The sequence below is a fragment of the Vigna unguiculata genome, unplaced genomic scaffold, assembly GCF_004118075.2.
Source record: "Vigna unguiculata cultivar IT97K-499-35 unplaced genomic scaffold, ASM411807v1 contig_175, whole genome shotgun sequence".
Taxonomy (NCBI): domain Eukaryota; kingdom Viridiplantae; phylum Streptophyta; class Magnoliopsida; order Fabales; family Fabaceae; genus Vigna; species Vigna unguiculata.
This window is the reverse complement of record NW_021010879.1, coordinates 11,513-18,849: the sequence shown is the minus strand read 5'-3', so window position 1 is coordinate 18,849 and position 7,337 is coordinate 11,513. Positions and strand designations below refer to the sequence as shown.

At 33.9% G+C, this 7,337-nt stretch overlaps 1 pseudogene; it reads right to left on the bottom strand.

The window, feature by feature from the left end:
• Positions 1-2,325: 2,325 nt before the first annotated feature.
• LOC114171281 lies at positions 2,326-7,337 on the bottom strand (annotated as a pseudogene).

The window sequence follows — 7,337 nt, the reverse complement described above, 5'->3', positions numbered from 1 at the left end:
TGCCAATATCACTAAAAATCCAAGTATAAAATTTGGTAGCATAACACCTAGTAAAAATTGCCAAATGGATTCACCAAGCATTGTAAAAGCTCTCGGCCAAACTGTTTTTAGTCTTGAAAACACTTTTTCTTTTCAAAACTAGGTACTTAAAGTGATGAGAAGGATGTTTTAGAGTGTCTTGAACACTTAGTTCCTTAAAATTAGGTCAAAATCAATTTCAAGGAGCATACAACAACACAAGGCATAGATCTCATGCAATAGTTCAAAAACTTAGAAACAAGAACAAGAAAATTCAAAGAAGCATATGACAAGAGACTCAAGCAAAAGTTAGACACATTTAAAGACTCAACATGACATACACAAAGACACAAACATGTAGCTATCATGCATTTAAACTCATGGATTTGAGGCTCAAAGACTAAGCATCAAAAGACAAGTTATCCAACCACATTTAGGAGCAAAAGAATCACAAAACCGAAGCCAAAAGTGCCACAACATAACCTAAAAACGTTGTTTTTCGTATTTTCGGCAGCTCTGACCTTTGTTCACTCATTTGATCATAACTCTCTCCACAGAACTCCAAATGCGTTAATTCGTTTTTTGTTGGAAACTAGACTCACAGAGCTTTCTTTTGATATAAAGAACGTTACTTTTGGAGCACTGAGCTAGCTGCAGTATTTTTTTCAAAAACGCACACGTTGCTGCCAGCACTGTTTTTATGTGGACCATTCAAATATAGCTACACAAGACAAGGTTAGAACATGAAACCATCATATTCAAGGACAACCAAAGCTCTAGATACCAAATGATGAAGGATTATCTTGTTTTCTTTTAGAGTTATGAATATGGTGAAGTTATTTAAGAAAGCTTTTTGAAAATTCCCACTGGACATTAAGATAGCAAGCTATCTAGATGTGAAGGTTCATTTCTCAAGCTCATAAAAGGAAGAAGAGAGTTGGATTCAAGCTTAAACTCACACGACATTACCAACACTTAAAGAACCAAAATGAAAGAAGAAACATTAAAAATGGAAAGCATAGAAGATGAAGCATGGAAGAAGCACGCCACTCATAGGGGGGGATCTAAGCCAACCAAGCCCTAGAGATGAGTGATGGTGCCGCCACTTGCAAGCAAGATAAGGCAAAGGTGAGTTCACTTCTAGGAAGGAGAGCTCACAAAAATTTAAAGGTTGAAACACAATAGTTTAGAAACAAAATGATCAACCCTTTTACAAGACAAGGAGCACCCTTTAAATAGGAGTTCATAGGGGTCCTTTAGCAAATACAAAAACATGAAAAAGGATTAACTAGCAAACCCTAAACCTAATGTGAGAGTGAGTCTTGGCCAAGTGAAGGGAGATGATTGGTGGAGGCATTCCCATGAGGATTCTAGGCCAAAAGAGGAAGGAGACCAAGTGACCTTCTAAGGCATAAACCACAAAGGCAAAAGGAGACAAGGTACATGTCTACTTTTGCTTTTGCTTTTTGCTTTTTGCTTTCCTCTCTCTTCCACTTCATCCAAGTGCTCCAATCACCAAGTGCTCCAATCACCAAGTGCCACCTAGCCATGCTCTACTTTCTCTTAATTACCTACAAAACAAGACAAACAAGGATTAGCATGTTGGTTTAAGTTAATCTAATCTTGGTCAAAGGTCAACTTTGGATCAAAGTCAACAAATCAACCAAAATAAGTCAACTAGAAACCAACTTAGGAAATTTAAACTAAAGTAATGCAAAACAAAGATAAAGGTGATGGAATAAAAGACTGCCCTCTAGACATGCTTCTGGTGATCCTTCTTGAGGGAGCTTCTAAGGAGGTGATCACACCTTCATCCACTACAAAAAAATTAATATTTAATGGAGGTTTTTTTTTCGATCTGCGGAGGTTTTCACCCTCCACAAATTAATTTGCAGAGGTTTTTTGGACCTCTACAATTAGAGTCCCCACAAGTTATTTGCAGAGGTTTTGAACAACCCCTGGTATCCAAATTATATTGTGGAGGTTGTTTTGTGGAGGGTTTTAACCTCTTCTATTGCTAACTATTATTTTGTGGAGGTTTGAAACCTCCTTTATTTGTAATTACCCACCCACATTTATAATTTATTAATTTAATGGAATTATTTTTATAATAAAAAATAAATAAAATATATAAATTCGTAAATTACACAAAAATTAACCAAAGTTACTTTTATTGATGATTTCATAAAGTATTAACAATTACAATGTAAATCTAAAAAAAGAAAATACATGATGTTGAAAATAACTATATTTAATCATGGGTTAGAGAGTTGAAAATAGAAAGACTTTTTTATACTAAAATTCACATTGAAAACTAAAATACAAAATCATTAATAACCGTTTTAATAGAAACCTCGATCATAGTTTCTGAAATACATAAAATCCATTCAAGGGAACTTTTTAGTACAGAAATTATGTAAACATGATGAATGAGCAGGGACCAGACCATCCTGTACACAATGTATTTGAGATGTAAACCCAAGATGTCGAATTATTCTAAGTCGTTCATGTCTGAATCTGACCAACAAATAATGCAATAGAAGAGAAGAGAAGAGAAGAAACATGCAGCGAATCCATAATGGACTATACAGATGGAACATGAGTGGATGAAGTATGAGCTACTACTCTGCAGAGTGAGATACTGTAAATGGAGTGAAAATGTAGAGTTTACAGTCGTGGATATCAACTCAGCACTGAACGATGACACTGCATCTTCAGCTACTAACTTGTGCTGCAAGATAAAAAAAAGGGGCAAAAAAACATATAATATGCTCTTATAAATAGGAAACACAGACTGACATAAGCAGTTTCATGCAAGTGTGCTAGCTTACTTGCTACAGATCCCTCACAGAAACATGAATGCCAGATTCAAGCCCAAGTGCTTCCCATGAAGCTGTTATCGTGGCAACTTTTGATCACCGATTCCAAGAGAGCAACAACCAATCGATTTCCTGATAAAGGACCTGCCCAAACCTGTAAAGATTGAAAAGTAAAGTCTAAATTTAGCACATAGTAGCATGTATGCGACTTTAAACTTCGTCTTAGTGACATACTTTGTCACATGAAGACCTAAAGAGGAACATTTGCTGACAAAGTATAGGAGATTTGGCTCTTGAATGATGTTGATTTCCATTCAGTAAGTATACGAGATTCAGTTGAAGGAATAGTTCAAAATATATTACCTGTCTGCAACCATCTACACCAGAAGCTTGAACTTTCCTTCCCTGGATTCCAAGTGAGTCTGCAGAGATACAAAATAAATAATCAGTATCCTTACTTACCATAGTCACTGAGATAGATGAAAAATGTGCTCCTTCCGATCTTTTACATAAGAAACAACTAATAAATTTCATCAAATCCACTAAAAATAGTTAAGTTAGTTAATTATAATTAATAATGTCCTAATTATACTGTTATTCCAGAAATATCCTTTGAAGTAATTGGTTTAAGTATGAGTTACATTAAATCAAGCTATAAGCCTATACCTAATTCAAGAAACAATGTTTCCATCAGTAAGTGAAACTTATATTGATAATAGACCATTTAAATACATAAAGAATGCGTATCTGTCTCACAGATTCACAATAAATCAAGGGTACAAAACAAATTACTGATTAATACATCTCAAATTTATCCATTTTATGTAACAAAATAAACACCATTGGCACCACATACAGAGAGTTATGCATTAACTTGGTAACAATAATAGAAAGCAGTAGTATGACCTTGATTAATGGCAATGACTTCTTCATTGCTTATAATCTCAAGTGTTTCAGCAGTCAAATTTCTTACATCACACCCAATCAACAGCGGTGCCTGCACGCACATGTTCAAAATTTTGAGCATGTGAAAGTTTCAAATATAAAATATGTGTCTCAGTCTTTGAAAGCTTAACTTATCTTTATGCTTTATTCAAAAGAAATCAGTATTGTCCACATTGATTAGGAAGGAATAAAAATCAAAGAAAATAAGCCAATTTTCAATATCAATATCATAATTAATATAGTAAATTTTAGGAGACATCACATGCTAAAAAACCAGTTCAAGTTCTATTGCAAGGACGGAGGCCACAGTCTAGCACAAAAGGCTCCAATCTAATGAGGTTTATAGAGGGTAATGTGCCCAGCCTTACTCTTGCAAGAAAAGGGACTAAACACCCATCATGCAAACATAAATATACACCGACAGAAAACTTCTCATTCCCAAAGAAATTCATTTCACAAGGTATATGCAACTGAAACTGGCCTAAATACAATCTATCCATTCAATTAATTCAGTAATATAAAGGCATTGAGCTGGTGTGCACCTTGTGTCCTGAGCTTCTTAAGCACATTTCCCTTTCATCTATAGACTGTGAAATACAGCACCATCAGGAAGGTTAATAGCAATGCTAATTCACTATGGCCAAACATCTTCAAATATGTGTAATAGGCATCATGAACAGAAAAATATTACCCTAAGCAAAAATGATGGATTCACAGGTGCAATAGCAGTATTTGAAGGCAGAACTCTCAGCGGGTAATATCCAAGCATGGTACCAGACAGGCTCAAGGCATCCCTTGCTCCATCTATGCACACAACAACGTTATACAGTGAAATATCAATAAAGTTTAGAGGCAGGCATCACATAGATGTTCCACCAACTATAAGAAGCATTTGCTAATCAAAACTATGCATGCTTCAGTTAAAAGAAGAAATATCATCATACAATGAAAGAAGTTGATGCCAATGATGAGCATTCAAATATAGGAAGTAACTAAAAGTAATCAACCTAACCTGAAAGATCAACTCCTTTCTCAGTACAATTGACATTTCAAGAACTTTGTTCCTCGAGTACCATAGGCAGCTCCAACTTTTCACTACCCTTTGAACCATCAACACCATTTTATCTCCTACATTATACTCATTTAATGCTTTCAACAACTCTACTTTGTTCTTCACCTGCCAAGGATGCACCAAACTTATTATCAAATAAATTAACACAAGTTTATTATATGCATTGCTGAAGTCAAACTTTAACTCAGATTGGAGAGAATACCACAAATACTTAAAGAAAGTTAACAAAAAAATATTATTCAGAACTGGACTCTGCATTATTGGTGTTATAAGAAATTTATGATAGATAATTAATAGTTAACCTTGTAAATTTCATAAGAAAAAACCTTAACAACAATATAAATGTCCTAGAATAACAATTTTGGGATGGATTCAGATTCAAAGAAATGAGGTTGATAAAGGGAAATTATATGGTAAAGATCTAAATGCAATTAAAAATAAAAATAAGGTTAACAAACATACAAACATACAATAATTTTGTTTGCAAACATATGTCAGAATCTTGTCTTTTGTTCTAAGTTCCAAATCTGTTTGCAAACATATGTCAGAAATTTGATACTAGTAATCTTTGAAGACTTTGAGAGATATAAAGTTTGGCAGCTGCCTCACCCTGGAGTTTGACACGTTCCAATTGGCCTTTTTCATATATGACTTTAATTAATAGCAGGTCAATTAAAACACTTTAATGTCATGACTTTTGGATGAACCATTCTTAGCTTGTAGCAATGATGTTTTACTCTGATTGAACAAATCTTAAGTTCATTTTCTTTGTAATGGCTAACATGCACTTAAAACATGTTCATAATCAGACTACATATTAATATTTTCATTTTTAAAACAGAATTAATAAAAGTGCAATATTAATATTTTCATTTTTAAATAAAAAATAATATATCAGACTACATTTTATAAATTTAAAAATGCGAAAGTACAAAATGTTTTATTACTCAATTATTTGATCAAAATCGGTTAATAGCACGAGTTCGTATACCTATTTCCTTTTAATCAAACTATACACACGAAATCATGTAAAATAAAAATTCAAACAATATTTCTTCATTAATAAAACTTACTGCTATAAGTATACAAGTCTCAAATTCAAACTTTTTGAATGAAAAAAAGTAACAAAAGACAATAAGAGAATCATTATACAATAAACATTGACGGAAAATTGAGCAGGATTTGAAAATTTATTAGTCATTGTTTACAATTGGGACAAATAATAACTTACCGATAAAAGCCTCTATATTGTGCGCATTCTTTTCTTTCCTTTTGTTGCAACTTTCATCGTAATCACAACAGAGAAAACATCACAACATGATGAAAACAAAGCCATAAAAAAATACTCATTAGCTATAATGCTTCTCAGTGAAATCATTAGCTGCAATAAAAACTAAATTACCTTATTTCTCCATAGCAATCAAACTATGCAGCTGCAACACAGAGATAAAGAGGAGGTTTAAGGGAAAGTAAAATAAAATGATTACAAAGATGTTGAGAAAAGGTAGAAATGCAAAGGACAAAAACCTTAATTCGGATTGAGAGTAACAAAATGTTTATATGAACGTTGGGACTAGCATCCCCAAGAGCATTACCCACCTACAATGCAATAGAGGGCAACAAGCCAAGGATAAAGATCTTAACCAAAAACTTAATTAGAAAAGGTACAAGCTAATGCAATGCTGTCAAGAAATCTATGAACTAAACATTCCATGAATGTATGCAAACAGAGAGCCAAAAGTTCTGAAATAAATATGGCCCAAATAACAAACAATCTAAGGTTCTAATTCCATGAATGGATACAGTTGCATAAAACTTGCTTTTAGGAAAATGTTTCTTAACTTAAGAGGAGTAGGTGAAGAAATTTCCCCAAACAAACTACTAAAAGTGTGTACCCACCTTCTCTAACTTGTTTCTTTCTTATACCACACTTATGTTTCGAAACAATAACACCACCAAAGTTTTCTCTTCCCTCCTCTTACTCCCAATCGCACTTGAGAGCTTCGTTTCAGAAAAGCCATACCGTGAAACTAATTACAAAAATCAATGTGGAAGCGGGAGAATGAGAATAGAATAAACCTTAACCCTAGAAATCTGCATCACACAAACGAGACCCAAGAGGGACACTAAAACGTACTCCCTATCATCGATTCCAACAAAAACGAAAATAGTGTGCAAGGCATTAGACTCACCAGGTGGATCTGAACTGTGGAGATCTTCGCATCATAGATATTCGAGGAACAAGAAGAAAAAAACGAAAATATGAGGGGATTGAAGCGTGTCCTACGGTATAGTTGCGGAAGAATTAGGGTGAGAGATGATGGTGGTGAGGTCAAATTCAATAGTGGAGAGTTCTGATGCATTGGCCGTGGAGTATCGAAAATGAGAGTTGTTGAGAAAATTAGGGTTCAGAATAAGGGAAGAGGGAATGAATGAAAAAAATAGAGAGAAATAAAAAGGTATTTTAGAGATTTTGAAATAAG